The sequence below is a fragment of the Schistocerca nitens genome, chromosome 9 (assembly GCF_023898315.1).
Source record: "Schistocerca nitens isolate TAMUIC-IGC-003100 chromosome 9, iqSchNite1.1, whole genome shotgun sequence".
In the NCBI taxonomy this organism is placed as follows: Eukaryota; Metazoa; Arthropoda; class Insecta; order Orthoptera; family Acrididae; genus Schistocerca; species Schistocerca nitens.
Genome location: NC_064622.1, coordinates 373,892,005 through 373,911,625, shown reverse-complemented (window position 1 = coordinate 373,911,625; position 19,621 = coordinate 373,892,005). Strand labels below are relative to the sequence as shown.

Sequence of the window (19,621 nt, the reverse complement as noted above, 5' to 3'; positions counted from 1 at the left end):
CAAGGATATCGTCAAGAGTGCAACAGAAAAGTGTGATGGGGCAGATTTGTTCTCTATATACATAAATAATCTGGCCGACAGGGAGAGCAGTAATATGCAGCTTTTTGGTGATGAAGCTTTTGTGTACGGAAAGGTATCATCGATGAGTGATTGGAGGAGTGTCTAATATGACTTTGACAGAACTAGTTTGTCTAATGCATGGGAGCTAGCTTTTAATGCAGAGAAACGCTAGCTGAAACAGATGAGTAGCAAAAAAAAAAAAAAAAAAAAAAAAAAACACCTGTAATATTCGAATACAGCATTAGTGGCATGCTGCTTGCCACAGTCACATTGCTTAAACATCTAGGCGTAACGTCGAAAAGCGATATGAAATGGGACGAGAACGTGAGGATCTACACTACTGGCCATTAAAATTGCTACACCACGAAGATGACGTGCTACATACACGAAATTTAACCGACAGGAAGAAGATACTATGATATGCAAATGATTAGCTTTTCAGAGCATTCACACTAGATTGGCACCGGTGGCGACACCCACAACGTGCTGACATGAGGAAAGTTTCCAACCGATTTCTCATACACAAGCAGCAGTTGACCGGCGTTGCGTGCTGAAACGTTGTTGTGATGTCTCGTGTAAGGAGGAGAAATGCGTACCATCACGTTTACCGACTTTGATAAAGGTCGGATTGTAGCCTATCGCGATAGAGGTTTATAGTATCGCGACATTGCTGCTCGCGTTGGTCGAGATACAATGAATGTTAGCAGAATATGGAATCGGTGAGTTCAGGAGGGTAATACGGAACGCCGTGCTGAATCCCAACGGCCTCGTATCACTACCAGTCGAGATGACAGGCATCTTATCCGCATGGCTGTAACGGATCGTGCAGCCACGTCTCGATCCCTGAGTCAACAAATGGGGACGTTTGCAAGACAACACCCATCTGCACGAACAGCTCGACTACGTTTGCAGCAGCATGGGCTATCAGCTCGGAGACCATTGCTGCGGTTACCCTTTACGCTACATCACAGACAGGAGCGCCTGCGATGGTGTACTCAACGACGAACCTGGGTGCACGAATGGCAAAACATCATTTTTTCGGAATGGCTCCAGGTTCTGTTTACAGCATTATGATGGTCGCATCCGTGTTTGGCGACATCGCGGTGAACGCACGTTGGAAGCGTGTATTCGTCATCGCCATACTGGCGTATCACCCGGCGTGATGGTATGGGGTGCCATTGGTTACACGTCCCGATCACCTCTTGTTCGCATTGACGGCACATTGAACAGTGGACGTTACATTTCAGATGTTGTACGGCCCGTGGCTATACCCTTCATTCGATCCCTGCGAAACCCCACATTTCAGCAAGATAATGCACCGCATGTTGCAGGTCCTTTACGGGCCTTTGTGGATACAGAAAATGTTCGACTGCTGCCTTGACCAGCACATTCTCCAGATCTCTCACCAATTGAAAGCGTCCGGTCAATGGTGGCCGAACAATTAGCTCGTCACAATACGCCAGTCACTAATCTTGATGAACTGTGGTATCGTGTTGAAGCTGCATGGGCAGTTGTGCCTGTACGCGCCATCCAAGCTCTGTTTGACTCAATGCCCAGGCGTATCAAGGCAGTTATTACGGCCAGAGGTGGTTGTTCTGGGTACTGATTTCTCAGGATCTGTGAACCCAAATTGCGTGAAAATGTAAACACATGTCAGTTCTACTATAATATATTTGTCCAATGAATACCCGTTTATCATCCGCATTTCTTCGTGGTGTAGCAATTTTAATGGCCAGTAGTGTAGTCAGGTGAGGCGTATGGTAGTCTTCAGTTTATTTTGAGAGTTTTAGGAAAGTGTTGTTGATCTGTGAGGAAGACTGCATACAGGACACTAGTTCGACTCACTCGGACTGCAGTCGGATTGTAGGAAGACATCGAATCAATTCACACGCAGGCTGCTATAGTTTGCACCGATAGGTTCTAACAACGCTCAAGTACTGCAGACAACCTTCCGGAGCCCAAATGGGAAGCCTTGGAGGGAAGGAGACGTTCTTTCCCAGGAACATTATTGGCATTTGGAGCTGACTGCAGAACGATTCTATTGCCACCTACGTGTATTTCGCCTAAGGACCACAAAGATCAGAGATATTAAGAATCACGCGGAGAAATATGGACAGTGGCTTTTCCTTCGCTCCATTGGCGAGTGGAACATTGAAGAAATTGACCAACAGTGGTACAGGGTACACTCCGCCTCGCAATGTACGGTAGCTTGCGGAGTGTGAATGTAGACGTAGATTCCTTAATGCCCGAGGCCATAGTCTCCGCTAGTTCCTGACCCACACCACCCATGATTCATGTCCTTACCTTCACTAGTTAAGTCGAGTAAATTCCTAGAAATCTCTCCTTTCTCTTATCTACCCCCACTCTCTCCCTCCTAATCCACTCCTAAACGTAAATATTTACCATTATAAATATCAGAAAGTCAATTTTTTCACTCAAAAGCTACGTATTGACCATTGTTGAGAGTATCGACTGGTACCTGATCTTGTTCAGGTGCACTGGCCTGTGAATGGGTGAGCATCACCGATGTCTTATCTCGGCCTGCGCACATAGATGAGGGAGCAGGCTGGCTTGGTGCCATCTGTCGGTCGCGTGCAACGTGTACCGTGTGTCGTCACCAGCCAGGCCTGCGTACACGGCCGGCAGGACAGCCCACCTGCTGGTGAGGCGGAGCGCGGCGCGGCAGTAGCGCGGACACCTCCCCGCCAGCAGCACGACCCGCGGCGCGCACGCGCACTAGCTCCGCGGCCGGCGCGTCTTCTGCCGCTCTCGTTTCAGAGGCAGCTGCAGACACACACAACAGCTCCTTCCTCTCTCTGTCTCTCTCCTAACTAGTCCGTACTTTGTGATCACAGCTCCATCTGAAATACCGCCACTTGATGAATAGGTAGGTCTCTTATTTGAAACAGGTTGAAAAGTGTCGCCAAGTGTAACAGCTCACTTGTTGAAGCGCAACTTTTATTCCAAACATAGGAATGTTCATTTACGTTTTGTTTTAAACTGTCACACAGTTTCATTTCCTACGGACGCTGTTCCCCCTGCTGTCGCTTAACATAGTAATTTCATGATGTGTACGAAGACAGTGAAAGATATATACTTTCTAAATAAAAGTCAGACCACTGTCTGTATTCCGGTTGTTCAGGTTTTGTTTCAGAGTTAAGCCCCCGTCACCATTATTTCCGAAATTTTCTCGAGGTTGTAGATCACGAACTGTCGAAGCAGACGCACCTGCACACTGCGAAAACCTGATCCACCAGTGGTAAGTGTGACAAAACGGGCTAGACTTTTAGCACAGCGAATCTGTTTTTTCGCACGTCGAAAGCTTGTGAATATTACATGTGAATAATGCATCCAGTCACAACGTTAAGGGATTCTCAATTTTTAACATCTATTTATTTAGGAAGCGTTCCGAATCGCCGGTGCTATTTTTCAGACATGAAGGAATGCAAAACATTTAGATCTGGGAACTATTTGCGTTACTGAACTTCCGTTAACTAAACTGAAGCTAAACTGTTGTCCCAATAATCATCTGAAAAAATCGGATTTTCTGCGGGCAATCCGCGTCGTACTTGCACGATGTTTTGATCACATGGCTCGCAGCCTTCATCTGTTGCTCACTGTGTCTGTAGCAGGGAGCACTTGATGAAGACTGAGATTCACGCGATCGAAATATCTTGCAACTGCGTCGCGTATTACCGGCAGAAAACCCGATTTTCCAAGAGGACAACACCTTCCAGTGAAAGCGTGATGACCTAGTTACTATCAGTTATTGTAACGGAAACATAAGAAGACAGTGAAAGATATATACTTTCTAAATAAAAGTCAGACCACTGTCTGTATTCCGGTTGTTCAGGTTTTTGTTTCAGAGTTAAAGCTCCGTCACCATTATTTATTAAATTCTCTCGAGGTTCTAGATCACGAACTGTCACCACTGTCTGTATTCCGGTTGTTCAGGTTTTTGTTTCAGAGTTAAAGCTCCGTCACCATTATTTCCTAAATTCTCTCGAGGTTCTAGATCACGAACTGTCGAAGCAGACGCACCTGCGCACTGCGGAAACCGGATCCACCGGTGGTAAGTGTGACAAAACTGGCTAGAATTTCAGCACAGCGAATCTGTTTTACCAAATAACTTTTATGCACGTCAAAAGCTTGTGAATATTACATGTGCATACTGCATACAGTCACAACGTTAAGAAATTCTCAATTTTTTAACATCTATTTATTTACGAAACGTTCCGAATCGCTGGTGCTGTTTTTCAGACGTGAGGGAATGCAAAACACTTAGATACAGGAACTATTTATGTTACTAAACTTCGGTTAACTAAACTATTGTCCCAATAATCATCAGAAAACATCAGATTTTCTGCCGGTAATCCACGTCATACTTGCACGACTTTTTGACCACATAGCTCGCAGTCTTCATGTGGTGCTCACTGAGGCTGTAGCAGGGAGCACTTGACGAAGACTGAGATTTACACGATCGAAATATCTTGCAAGTGCGTCACGGATTAGCGGCAGAAAACCCGATCTTCTAAGAGGACAACGCCTCATCGAGAAAGCGTGATGACCTAGTTACTTTCAGTTTTTGTAACTTAAGTATCATTTCAAACTTTATTATTCCTCCATGCATGAGGACGAGTGGCTCCATACCAAGTGCAAATAATCATACAATGTAGACGGGAATATGTAACTACCATGAAATTAATATAAGTATTTTTGTGACTAAAAGTCAGTGGATTGTCTTTATTTCATGTTTCAAGGTTTTATTTCCGATACGTATTCCAGAGAAGAACCCCATAATTAAGATTTCCAAGAGTCGCTCACTACTGACCATTAGTGGATCACGTTTTCGCAGTATGCAGGTACGTCTGCTTCGACAGATCCTGATAGACAACCTCGAGAGAATTTCGGAAATAATTTTGGTAGAGTTTGCACTTTGAAATAAAAACCTGAACAACCGGAATACAGACAGGTGGCGGAGTTTTATTTACAAAGTATGTATCTTTCACTGTCTTCGTTTTGCTTCACGAAACCATTATGTTAAGCGACAGCAGGCAACACCTGCAGGGGAACAGCGTCCGTAAGAAATAAAACTCTGGAGCTGCCACGAGTCGCATATAAACTCATTACCGGTTTTGCTCATCAGACGTGATCGTTTTCAGAAATTTAGTAGCCAACGACCACACGTTTCATGTATGTGGCTGTGTGCAGTGCCAACATCAGACATAAAAGTGTCTTTGGTCCGACTTTGGTGCTGTGCACAACCAGACACATTTAATAAACTGTGACTACTAAATTTCTGAAGATGATCGCGTCTGATGAGAGACACTGCTAACAAAGGAAATCATAAGCTACTTGTGGTTACTTCACAGTTTTAAACTATTACGTGTTCGTTAAAAAAACTAATAATCTACTAACGTTGTTATTGGTTGTGGGATATATACCTTCGCTCACGGTGAATCAGTAATGCCTATATGCCACACGCTGTGTTTCTCAATTTTGAATTCAGTACCTGCAAATATAAGCTCTCAGTTTCTGTTTTTACTAGGAGAAACATTTCTATGTTCCCTGTATGGGAAGTACAAGTAAATCATTGTATATTTGTTTCATTTCACGTGTAAAAATTTTAACCTGCAGTTTTGAAGCCCATCTGCGGGTTACTGGGTCAGTTTAAAGAATTATTTTGTCCACAATTAACTTCGATTGTCCAAGTAAGAGTGTTGTATTGCATCACACGACACCCTAACAGCATTTTGGGTCCATCTTAGAATACAATTGGATTATTTGCTTCTATTTCTTTCGTACTAAGCGATTCGAACTTCTAGAAATCAGCAGGTCGTGCTTAAATCCACAACATTGCAACAACGTAATACGAAATAACAGGTAACACGAATAGTTTTCTTAAAAAGAAATTATTTTTCCCTTCGGGACCATGATTTTCAACTTCTTCCATAGATAAGGACATTTCACTTCTTATCTCGATTATTCCCACCTCTGTTAATTTGATAAGTTTTATCGTCTTCAGAACAAATTCAGCATGCTTATCTTAATAACAAATATTGAGGTATTGTCAGGGTCCAAAAAATTCAGTTGATTATAAATACCTTATTCATTTCTATTCACCTAGTTTCACAAACTGATGTACGAAATGACTCGCTAACGTGCTGTGACAGGCATATTTAAGACCTAAACCATGACATGTGCAACCTGCAAATATGCACATCTGTTCCGTTGACACCCAGCGGCGTGCCTTTCGTGTGTACTTCGGAGTTGTCCGATGTATTTTTTATTCACCACTTGTAGGAAGTGCTCCTTTGGAGAACGGTCGATTTCTTCAGTCATATCGACTCGTTTGTGAAAGAAATTATCTTTGGCTCCCGCTTACAAGTAAATATTTTGTAGGGTATCATTCACGAGTTCAGCACCTTTACTAAGGTGAATAAGTTACTATAATTTCGACTTTTTTATTCCTGTTGTAATTTTCTGCTACCATTTGCAGAGTGTGCTACTATACACATATTGTCTTATTTGATTTTAAACTTTTCTTTCGCAGTCGTAGTTATGCAGGTATTATAATCTGTACACCGTCTTTTGCGACTCTAATTAAAATCTTATTTAGACTTTTGCGACTCTTAAAAGACAGTATATAACATATATTACTTACACACTGCAATAATACATCTTGTAATGTTCAGTTCACCAAATAGCTCCCATAAATGACAGAGCAAGTCGACGTATTTCTGGTTTCAGAAACAAATTAATGTTAATTTCCTGCTGGAAGGGGTCAAATGATTCCATTAAGAAAATTAAATAATAAAACTTAAAATCATAACAGAACAAAAACAAATAATAATCATTCATCTTCGTTGTTATTACATGTCTCTTGCCTATCTGATTGTCTTAAACGTCGAATACTAAAAATTTAATAACATTCGTTAATACTGTGGCGTCCTCAGTTAACTTATTCCTGCTTACATAACAGTAAGTCTTACAAATAATTACCCACATGGCGAATATCAGAAATATGCAAATATAACACACAAATTTGTTCATTTTAAGGGATTTATTCCAAGAAAAACGACAGCTTATTTATGTGTAATGTGTAAGGGGCGGCAACAAGTAATACTGACAAACGGGTACGCGTTTCGCTGTGCGACGTTAGCCTGCGAACGGCGTTCCTGAGACGCTCAATGTTCACTGTCTTCGAGAAACAGAAACTTAAACGTAAGAGAGCAGGTGCAGTGATAAACAGTGTCTTAAGAGTAATAGTTAATCGTGTACAATAAAGCTGGAATGAATTATTCACTTTCACGCGTTTCATTTCTCTCCGAGATATTGATGTTCTGCCCCTAGACATTTTTTTTAAAAAAAAACTTCTAAGCAAGGAGGAAAATTTCGCATGTATTAGTGAAAGAATTTCTCGTGTCCCATTATAAAGCGACAGTTTCCACGTCATTAGACAGCATGTGAAACAGAGTTTGCATACATTTTCAGCTCGACCTTTGTCAAACTGATTTCAGGGACCTTCATTGTGCGACCGAAGGGGACGCGTGAGAAACGACGATAATTTTATCTTGAATACTCAATGGCAGCGCGATTTGTTTGCCTTCATACCACTAATTTAAAGGTTCGATCACTGTTGCTCTTTGGACTATTTTTCTGTAAGTAAATCTGACTTGCAAGTTAGCTGTAATTTGTGTGTGATCTGAATCTCAAGTAGCGTCATATTTTGAATAGCAACAGCAGGTGCCCCAATAACTGAGTGAGTGCATTGGTTCTCGGATTTCAATACAGCATGGTGTTTACTTTGCATTCTGGAGTGAATGGACCTTGCCTTACGTGCCACCCCGAAAGTAAAGAGATGCTTCAAGCGAAATTATGAGATATACTGTTGAAGTTTCTTGCTTTTTATGGCGATGCTCCTATTTCGATATAATGCACGTCTTTTGAAAACTAGTCTTTCACTGAGGTAAGATTTTTCTGCTGAATCAAATTTGCTACTCACACGCAACCGAGCAGAATGGCGCAGCGGTAAGTCACTAGACTCGCCTTTAGAAGGACGCAGGTTCAAGTCTCCGCCCGGGTATCTAGATTTAAGTTTTCCATAGCTGGTCTCGTATACCTTAAGGTGAAAAGAACAAGGCTGACGTACTTCACATTCTTTCTACAATTCACGCTTGTGCTATGTCTCTAATGACCTTGTCATCGACTGAATATTAAACCTTTATCTTCCTTTCTTTTACGTAAACGTACTAGGACCTACTGAATTCGAGATAGGAATGCTGCTACTGACTACTCCTGAGCTACGTCGTATGCCTAATGGTTCGGTAACTGCCGCTAAAGAAACTTAACTCTTACGAGACGCCAACTCGCAGGTGCCGGCCGTGGTGACCGAGCTGTTCTAGGCGCTTCAGTCCGGAACCGCGCTGTTGCTACGGTTGTAGGTTCGAATCCGGCCTCGGGCATGGATGTGTGTGATGTCCTTAGTTAGGTTTAAGTAGTTCTGTCTAGGGGACTGATGATCTCAGATGTTAAGTCCCATAGTGCCAGCGTCAGTTAAGAGGGTAACTTTCACTAATGTGTGGCTCCTGAATTCAGTGGTACCCACAGGTGAGCCATTTAATTTATGGTTGTTGAAGGAATGGGAAATATAAGACATATCGCATTTCACGGCGCTGCACTCTACTGAATCAGTTACGCATAAGAGACAAGTACGAGAGCTGTTCTTTTATTAAGGTCCGATCGATCGCGAAATGGAAAGCGCAGTGAAAATCAAAAATACTTTATTTGCAACAGATAGCTATACCTTCCATCTAATTCTCTACATAGCCGCCGCTCCGATTTAGACATCTGTCGTAGCTTTGTGCCAGCTTCCGAGTACACTTGTCATAGAAAGCAGCAGCCAGTTATTTCCGCCAATTCTCTACACTCGTCTGCAGCTTGTTAAATGCGCCAAAATGTTGCCTTCATAGCGAGCAGTTCATGTGAGCAGACCTGAGAATCAGGAGGAGCCAAGTACGGAGTGTATGGTGGGTAGTCAAACTCTTCGCATCGGAAACGCTGCAGGAGCGTGTTCATTGCCTCTGCAGTGTGCAACCGAGAATTGTGATGAAGAAAGAAAAGCATGACAGCTACGTTATGTGGGCAGCATGAAGTCAGGCGACATCTCTCTCACGCACTCATACTTGGCGTGAGACACTGTTTATCTAGACGTCTTTATCTGCTCACTGTGCGCTCAGAAGTGAACGGAGCGACGTGACGCGATTCACGGGCATACAGAGACACTGCACAACACATCCGTGACAACACATCCGTGAAAAGCTTCATCAGATTTCGACCCTGGTTTCTATTTAGCGACCGGTTAGACCTTAACAAAGGAAGAACCCTGTTATTTATCACCTAACTGTTCGGAAAGAAAATACGGGTAGTGGACTGCGAATGAAGAAAACCTTTTCCCCAGGTAGCTGTTCTATCGCTACAAAAGCTCTCCTGAGCAAGTAGTTGACTGATCAATAAGGAAATATGCCTTAGATGCATATCCAGATAAATGGACTAATATAGCAGGAAGTTAACAATCCACAGGAATTAATTTTCACTGCGCAGCAGAGTGTACGCTGGTTTGAAACTTCCTGGTAGAATAAAACTGTGCGTCAGACCGACTGTCACTACTACGATCCTTAATTTTCGCGGGAAATTGCTCTACCGTGGATTCACTAGTTTCTCGGTTCTGTCTGGGCGCATAAGCTTAAGGGCAGAGTTTGAATTTCTAAAGATTCTAGTGATGTTAAGGCATGACGTCTTATAATTACGATTATATACTCCTGATATATCACAGATGTTGTCACTGCCCGTTCAGTTTGCTTTTATTATTACTCCATTCGCCTACTGTACATTAAGAAACTTATCACCCAGTAGCTGCTTCACTTTCTTAACGAGAACTATCGTTCATCTGAATCATCAACGAGGTAAATCGAGCTTCAGCGACAACATTTTCATCGATATTTTGAGAGTATTTCGGTTTAAGAGATCCGTGATCTCCAGTGGTTCGCTACAGAGTAATAACGTAATTACATTTGTTTATGTATAATTGTCTCCACAACAGAGGTGAAGCCTGCAAAATGCAATGATTCTAACACGGAAGCGTTCGGTTTCTCGTTCGTGCCAACAACACACGCAAAAGTAACGTCGTGAGGTTTCTGTCACTGCGAAAACAGCTCAGCATAGTACCGTTGTGCCGCTCGGCTATTGCATTCACATCACGAGGTACACTATGTGATCAAAAGTATCCAGATAATTCCAGAAACATACGTTTTTCATATTAGGTGCATTGTGGCGCCACCTACTGCCAAGTACCCCGTATCAGCGACGTCAGTAGTCATTTAACGTCGTGAGAGAGTAGAACGGAGCGCTCCGCCCAACTCACGGACTTCGAACGTGGCAAGGTGATTGGGTGTCACTTGTGTCATACGTCTGTACGCGATATTTCCACACTCCTAAACATCTCTAGGTCCGCTACTTCCGATGCGATAGTAAATGGAAACGGAAAGGGACGTGCACAGCAGAAAAGCGTACAGGCCGACCTCGTCTGTTGACTAACAGAGACCGCAGACAGTTGAAGAGTGTCGTAATGTGTAATAGGCAGACGTCAGAAATCGCGCAGGAATTGCAAACTGCATCAGGATCCTCTACAACTACTATGGCAGTTAGGCGGGAGGTGAGAAAACTTGGATTTCATGGTCGAATTGCTGCTCATACGGCACACATCACACTGGTAAATGCCAAACGACGCATCGCTTGGTGTAAGGAGCGTAAACATTGGACGATTGAACTGTGGGAAATCGTAGTGTGGAGTGACGAATCACGGTACACAATGTGGCCACCCGACCGCAAGGTGTGGGTATGGCCAATGCCCGGTCAATGTCATGTGCCAGCGTGTGTAGTGCCAACAGTAAAATTCGGAGGCGGTAGTGTTACATTGTGGTCGTGTTTTTCATGGAGGAACCTTGCACCCATTGTTGTTTTGCGTGGTAATATCACAGCCCAGGCCTACACTAATGTTTTAAGCAACTTCTTGCTTCCCACTGTTGAAGAGCATTTCGGGGATGGCGATTGCATCTTTCAACACGATCGAGCACCTGTTCATAATGCACGGCCTGTGGCGGAGTGGTTCCACGACAATAAGAACCCTGTAATGGACTTGCCTTCAGAGAGTCCTGACCTGAATCCTATAGAACACCTTTGGGATGTTTTGGAACCCTCTCTTCGTGCCAGGCCTCACCGACCGACATCGATACTTCTCCTCAGTGCAGCTCTCCGTGAAGAATGGGCTGCCATCCCCGAAGAAACCTTCCAGCACCTGGTTGAACAAATGCCTGCTAGAGTGGAAGCTTTCATAAAGACTAAGGGTGGGCCAACACCACATTGAATTCCAGCATTATCGGTGGAGGGCGCCACTAACTTGTAAGTCATTTTCAGCTAGGTGTCCAGATAATTTTGATCACACAGTGTACATATCGGTCAACTCTTCATCATTAAACCTATCCACGATGCTGTATACTGCTGTTAAATGAAGCTACGGGGAAAACAAACCCGAGACAGAACTGAGCAGTACTAAATGCAAGCTTGAGGACGATGAGTAAAGTGGGCACTACCTGTGTCAAAAGAGACACGCAGCGCACGCTATAAACATTTGCACCGTTATGGAGATATATTGCCTGAGGAAACAAGTTAATTTACCAGAAGAGATGGCCGGATGTCAATGTAGCTTCGAACACATAAACACCATCGATGGGTATGTAAATGTTTAGAGTTGCAATTTTCTGTGACAGATAGAACGGCCACCAGAGTGGATTATTGTTGCTCGTGTTTAGTGTTATTACTAGGTCTGGTAGGGTATATAAGGGACGCTAGCAACGTCAGATGTCGGGTGATAGCTGTAAAGGACTCTGAGATGCCGCGTACTCGTGTGAGACAGCGTTATCAACACCTAACAGAGATTGAACAGGACCTCATTGTGAGTCTCCATTTAGCCGGGTGGCCCAATCGTGCAATGTCCAGATCATTGGGGCATTCAGATCTGACAGCCACCAGATGTTGGACTGTACGGGAATGTGAGGGCAAACATGCTCATCAAAGTTCCAGTCGACCGCCTCTAACCCCTGCATGGCACACTGTGACCTATTCACATCTGCGCCTGCTATACAAGTACAAATAAAAGACTCCCTGCAACATTCTACATCTACATCTACATCCATACTCCGCAAGCCACCTGACGGTGTGTGGCGGAGGGTACATTGAGTACCTCTATCGGTTCTATTCCAGTCTCGTTCGTGGAAAGAAGGATTGTCGGTATGCCTCTGTGTGGGCTCTAATCTCTCTGATTTTATCCTCATGGTCTCTTCGCGAGATATACGTAGGAGGGAGCAATATACTGCTTGACTCTTCGGTGAAGGTATGTTCTCGAAACTTTGACAAAAGCCCGTACCGAGCTACTGAGCGTCTCTCCTGCAGAGTCTTCCACTGGAGTTTATCTATCATCTCCGTAACGCTTTCGCGATTACTAAATGATCCTGTAACGAAGCGCGCTGCTCTCCGTTGGATCTTCTCTATCTCTTCTATCAATCCTATCTGGTACGGGTCCCACACTGTTGAGTAGTATTCAAGCAGTGGGCGAACAAGCGTACTGTAACCAATTTCCTTTGTTTTCGGATTGCATTTCCTTAGGATTCTTCCAATGAATCTCAGTCTGGCATCTGCTTTACCGACGATCAACATTATATGATCTTTCCATTTTAAATCACTCCTAATGCGTACTCCCAGATAATTTACGGTATTAACTGCTTCCAGTTGCTGACCTGCTATTTTGTAGCTAAATGATAAAGGATCTATCTTTCTGTGTATTCGCAGCACATTGCACTTGTCTACATTGAGATTCAATTGCCATTCCCTGCACCATGCGTCAATTCGCTGCAGATCCTCCTGCATTTCAGTACAATTTTCCATTGTTACAACCTCTCGATACACCACAGCATCATCTGCAAAAAGCCTCAGTGCACTTCCGATGTCATCCACCAGGTCATTTATGTATATTGTGAATAGCAACGGTCCTATGACACTCCCCTGCGGCACACCTGAAATCACTCTTACTTCGGAAGACTTCTCTCCATTGAGAATGACATGCTGCGTCCTGTTATCTAGGAACTCCTCAATCCAATCACACAATTGGTCTGATAGTCCATATGCTCTTACTTTGTTCATTAAACGACTGTGGGGAACTGTATCGAACGCCTTGCGGAAGTCAAGAAACACGGCATCTACCTGTGAACCCGTGTCTATGTTGCCCCGCACCATTGGCCAGAGAGTAGCACCTACCAGCCTAGCAAATTACCCTCCCATTTTGTGGTGTTATTGGTGCCACGACGGCGGAGCGTAGACTGCTGATGAATGGCATCGACTTTTCTTCAGGAAAGCATCACGTTTCTGTGCAACAATGGATGACCGTCGCCAGGGGGTGTTTCGGCAACCTCGGGAGAGGTCCCATTCTTCCACTGTTTTGCTGAGACACGGCAGTGTTACTATTTGCGTCAAAGTACAGAGAGCCGTCTAGTAGGATTTCAGGCTGATTGAGGGAACTGTGACAGCTCAACGGTACATCACAGACATCCTGCTTCCTCATCTGTTTCCTCTCAATGGACAGTACTGTTGTTCCATTTTTCAACAGAACAATGCTAGTCCACACATGGCACATTTCTCTACGAACCGTCTGTGTAACGTTGAGGTACTCCCGGCATTACTTTACATTAATACTTGTTCCATTGATCATGAATACGACATTTCGTAATGATGTGGAACGTGCCAGTTTAGCATACGTTTTCTTTAAACAATATAATTTTTTTCTTTGTCTTTTTTTTACAGTTACTACTTCATATCTAAAAACTCATCTATTGAGTAGAAGGAGTTGTCATTCAGAAATGCTTTTAATTTTTTATTGTTGATTGGATATCTGTCAGGCTTTTAACGCTTTTTGGCAAATGACCAAATATTTTTGTGTCAGCATAATTCACCCCTTTCTGTGGCAAAGTCAGATTTAACCCAGAATAGTGAAGGTTATCCTTTCGTCTAGTGTTGTAGCTATGCACTTCGCTGTTATTTTCGGATTGGGGTGGGTTGTTAATAACAAATTTCATAAGTGAATATATATATTGCGGGTGTTCTGTGAATATCCCGAGTACCTTAAATGAGTGTCTGCAAGGTGATCTTGTGTGGGCTCCAGCTGTTATTCTGATTACACGCTTCTGTGCAATGAATACCTTTCCTCTTAATGACGATTTATCCCAAAATATGATGCCATATCGAAGCAGTGAATGAAAATACACATAGTAGGCTATTTTACTGATATGTTTATCACCATGATTTTCAACAACCCTAGTAGTATAAGTAGCTGTTCAAAGTCTATATTTATCAATGGTGCTATGCCATTTATTGTGCAGAATGGTATGTACTGTGTTTTCTCAAAATTTAGTGAGAGTCCATTTGCAGAGAACCACTTAATAATTTTCTGAAAGACATTATTTACAATTTCCTCAGCTGATTATTGTTTGTTGGGTGTGATAACTACACTTGTATCATCAGAAAAAAACCTAGCTTTGCATCTTCAAGAATACAGAGAGGCAAGTCATTAATATATATTAAGAACAATAAGGGAACCTTGTCGGACGCCATTCTTGATACCTCCCCAGTTAGGTGAGTCTGCTGAATTTAGACTACTTCTACTGTTAATTTCAACCTTCTGCATTCTTTCATTTAAATATGTATTAAACCATTTGTGAACTGTCCCACTTAAACCACAATACTTGCGCTTATCTAGCAAAATTTCATGATTCACACAGTCAAAAGCCTTTTAAAGATCACATATCCCAACGCTTGATTCAAATATGGTCAGCATTGATCAGTGAAAGCATATATAGTATTCTCTGTCGAAAAGCCTTTCTGAAGACCGAGTTGAAATTTTGTTAGTACTTTATTTTTAGAAATATATAATGCTGCTCTTGAATATACTACTTTTTCAAGAATTTTGGATAAAGTTGTCAGAAGTGCGATTGGGCGGTAGTTGTTAGCATCAGACCTGTCCCTTTTTCTATGCAATGGTTTCAGTCTGTCCGGAAAAATGCCATGTTTCAGTGAGCTACTACTGTGGCTGAGAATCCTATTTATTTGTTGGGAGCAAGCTGTTAGTGGTCTGTTGAAAATGCCGTCAATTCCATGTGAGCTTTTACTTTTAGTGAATTTATGATTTTCCTAATTTCAGTTGGACAGGTGGGTTGAATTTAACTTTTATCAAATTGAATAGGTATTGCCTTGCGTTTTCTAATGAATAGTTGGATCCTATTTTCTCTAAAACACTTAAAAATGATTATTAAAAACGTTTCCTACTTCTGACTTCTTGTTAATAGGCTTTTCATTGCGTTTGATAGAAATACATTCTTCCTGTTCTCTCGGCTGCCCTCTTTCCCTTTTAACAATATTCCAAAATGTTTTAATTTTCTTTTGCTAATCTCTGATGTAATATACATACTTCTGGACTTTTTAATAACGTTTGTTTATACAGTGCAGTAGCTTTTATAATGTTTCACTGTTACTGGGTCATTCCTCCTTCTAGCTGGAAGATACATTTCCCTTTTCTGTTTACAATATATTTTTATTCCTTTAGTAAGCCATGACTTTTTAGATGGTTTCTTACAGCTATATTTACAAAGGTATCATGAAATAGGTTAAGTGTTAAATTAGCATCATGTTTCCTGTACACCTCATCCCAGTTTAACCCTAAAATTTGCAATTGCTAAATTGTTAACTGAACACATTATTGTGGAGGTCTGTTTTGCTTTACTGTATGGAGCTCTGTCATATACTCTAGTTGTGCATCATGATTAGACAGATCATTCTTAATAGGAAAAGTTTTTATTTGATTAAATTTATCTTAAATTTATCACCAGCAAGAACCCCATATCTGTCCCCGATTGAAAGTGTTTGAGATCAGGTAGGAAGCCAACATCGTCCCAGTGTCAATATCCGGGATATATAGGTCCAATTACGACAGTTGTGGGACAGTTTTCCTCAGGAGAGGATACGACGGCTTTATGGCACCTTTCACAACTGAATCAATGCGTGGATCGAGGTCAGAAGGAAAGCAAAGCCCTACCGATAAATGTGCTGATACTGGCAAGTTCTTTGAAAATTTGACTAGATGCGGAAATAACATCATATTCCGTCTTACCTCGTGAAGTTAAATTTCATTTCCTCCTCCTCTTTCCGGTGTTTAACTTTTTGTGTCATGCAGTACAATTTTAACGTAACACAAACACAAAGATAAGCGGAGTTAAAAATCAAACGAAATATTCCATAGCTAGTCACCGGAGACCATGGATCCCTTGATCAAAACACACGGAAAATGTCCCTGAACAGCCTCTTTTATGTTCACCCTGTGTATGTTAGAAACGAAAGGAGTAGCCCTTATAATACGTTTCTCGTCTCGATTGTGAAAAAAGGAAGGAAGGTAAGGATTTATCGCCTAATCAACATTGACCTCATAGAAGACGGGCCACGAACTAAGATTGTCAAGTGGGGAAAGTATAATCGGCAGTGGCCTGCTCGTTGTATTCTCCTCAAGAATTTTAGGCATCAGCGAGAACCGTTAATCAACACGGCCTGGCACGCATTTGAACCCTGCATCTCTAGACTAACAGTAAATCTCGCGTGGTGTTTAGAATCTCGACAGTTTAAGTGTGGTGTCTATTCCGAACAGTGTCCCACTACGAAAGTTTTGGCGTAATGTCGACATCGAGATCATTAGAGATGGAGAACTCGCTTCATTACACGACGACATGGGGAAGATTCTACCTTGGCGTTTCAGTAGTCGCTGTTACAGTATTCGGCTGAAGTGATTCAGGCAGGTCGTGATCATCACCATCATCGTCTTCCCTTCCAGGTATTAGGCTAACTGAATGCTCCGTATTCAAAGTTTGTTGAGCCCCTCTCATTTTGAGTTCCCCACGGTTTCTTCTTCCTCTCGACCAACATCTCCACAGTCTTTTATCTAACATACTGCTCATAAGTCCTCACCAACCGTTTGTGTAGTTCTGTACTATGTTGTTTACCCCATTAAAATTCGTAATTTTTTCATTCCTAATCCGGTCTTGGCGTGTGAAAGCTTTCACTGTTATTAGAAATTTCATTTAGCTGCCTCTAGTTTGCATACATCCCTCTTTGTTAGAACCCACGTTGCACTTCTATTCTATATCTCTTCTCTTTCTAAATCCGTTATTTAGAGCTCTGTGAATACTGCCACATATATACTGCAGGTGATGAAAACCGTTGTCCATATCTCTGATCACTTATTTCGTTTCCTAAATCATTAAAACTATTAACTTATTCAATTATTCTGTTGAAGATAATATTGATCTGACTGGTCCAAATCTCTTAAATGCAGTATTATTTACATGTTGTATTCATTGCCCAGCAGGTACAAATCCTGTATGACACGTTGTATTTGTCATCGTCAAAGTAAACTTATCGTACGATCCCATACTGTGATACCTGTAAAGCAGGATGTATTTCCTGTTTCCCTCTTCTTAAGATGTCGAGTGCGTGCTGAAAAGTAATGCCTCCGAAATTTTTATGTGAAAAGTCTTAAAGACTATTAAATACACTCCTGGAAATTGAAATAAGAACACCGTGAATTCATTGTCCCAGGAAGGGGAAACTTTATTGACACATTCCTGGGGTCAGATACATCACATGATCACACTGACAGAACCACAGGCACATAGACACAGGCAACAGAGCATGCACAATGTCGGCACTAGTACAGTGTATATCCACCTTTCGCAGCAATGCAGGCTGCTATTCTCCCATGGAAACGATCGTAGAGATGCTGGATGTAGTCCTGTGGAACGGCTTGCCATGCCATTTCCACCTGGCGCCTCAGTTGGACCAGCGTTCGTGCTGGACGTGCAGACCGCGTGAGACGACGCTTCATCCAGTCCCAAACATGCTCAATGAGGGACAGATCCGGAGATCTTGCTGGCCAGGGTAGTTGACTTACACCTTCTAGAGCACGTTGGGTGGCACGGGATACATGCGGACGTGCATTGTCCTGTTGGAACAGCAAGTTCCCTTGCCGGTCTAGGAATGGTAGAACGATGGGTTCGATGACGGTTTGGATGTACCGTGCACTATTCAGTGTCCCCTCGACGATCACCAGTGGTGTACGGCCAGTGTAGGAGATCGCTCCCCACACCATGATGCCGGGTGTTGGCCCTGTGTGCCTCGGTCGTATGCAGTCCTGATTGTGGCGCTCACCTGCACGGCGCCAAACACGCATACGACCATCATTGGCACCAAGGCAGAAGCGACTCTCATCGCTGAAGACGACACGTCTCCATTCGTCCCTCCATTCACGCCTGTCGCGACACCACTGGAGGCGGGCTGCACGATGTTGGGGCGTGAGCGGAAGACGGCCTAACGGTGTGCGGGACCGTAGCCCAGCGTCATGCAGACGGTTGCGAATGGTCCTCGCCGATACCCCAGGAGCAACAGTGTCCCTAATTTGCTGGGAAGTGGCGGTGCGGTCCCCTACGGCACTGCGTAGGATCCTACGGTCTTGGCGTGCATCCATGCGTCGCTGCGGTCCGGTCCCAGGTCGACGGGCACGTGCACCTTCCGCCGACCACTGGCGACAACATCGATGTACTGTGGAGACCTCCCGGCCCACGTGTTGATCAATTCGGCGGTACGTCCACCCGGCCTCCCGCATGCCCACTATACGCCCTCGCTCAAAGTCCGTCAACTACACATACGGTTCACGTCCACGCTGTCGCGGCATGCTACCAGTGTTAAAGACTGCGATGGAGCTCCGTATGCCACGGCAAACTGGCTGACACTGACGGCGGCGGTGCACAAATGCTGCGCAGCTAGCGCCATTCGACGGCCAACACCGCGGTTCCTGGTGTGTCCGCTGTGCCGTGCGTGTGATCATTGCTTGTACAGCCCTCCCGCAGTGTCCGGAGCAAGTATGGTGGGTCTGACACACCGGTGTCAATGTGTTCTTTTTTCCACTTCCAGGAGTGTAATACATACATTATTGCCGTTTTATATCTTTGTTCTTCATGTCTACACATTTTTTGCTCAACATAGTGTTCCTGGCAACGAACGCATTTCTGACAACGAGAGACCAGTTAGTTGATACAATCACGATAGAATGTCTGACTTTGTCGAGGGATCCCAAACCTCACCTCTGCGTTCCGCTCCATCACGATCAAAGTGAAGTACTCTAACACGTTGTTTAAGATGTCGGAACAGATGGAACTCTAAAAGAACGAAGTCGTGACTGTATGAAGGATGGTCGATGACAGTGAACCCAAGGCGTCGTCTTGATGGAGATATCGAAGCGCTCGTGTGTGTTCTGGCATTGTCATTGGCACGTACGTACGAAATCTTCAAGTCCTAAACTCGATTACAGCACGATGTTCCTCACCCGCCGATGTAGTTACACTACACGCTACCA

At 43.4% G+C, this 19,621-nt stretch overlaps 1 protein-coding gene across 1 annotated transcript in view; it reads left to right on the top strand.

Annotated features, from left to right (window-relative positions):
• Positions 1-2,748: 2,748 nt before the first annotated feature.
• The window catches only part of LOC126203900 (aquaporin AQPAn.G-like), a 211,033-nt gene continuing 194,160 nt past the window's right edge, over positions 2,749-19,621 (top strand). The window contains exon 1 of the mRNA XM_049938288.1: positions 2,749-2,947. The gene's annotated coding sequence lies outside the window, so the exon portion shown is untranslated. The remainder of the gene's footprint in view (positions 2,948-19,621) is intronic.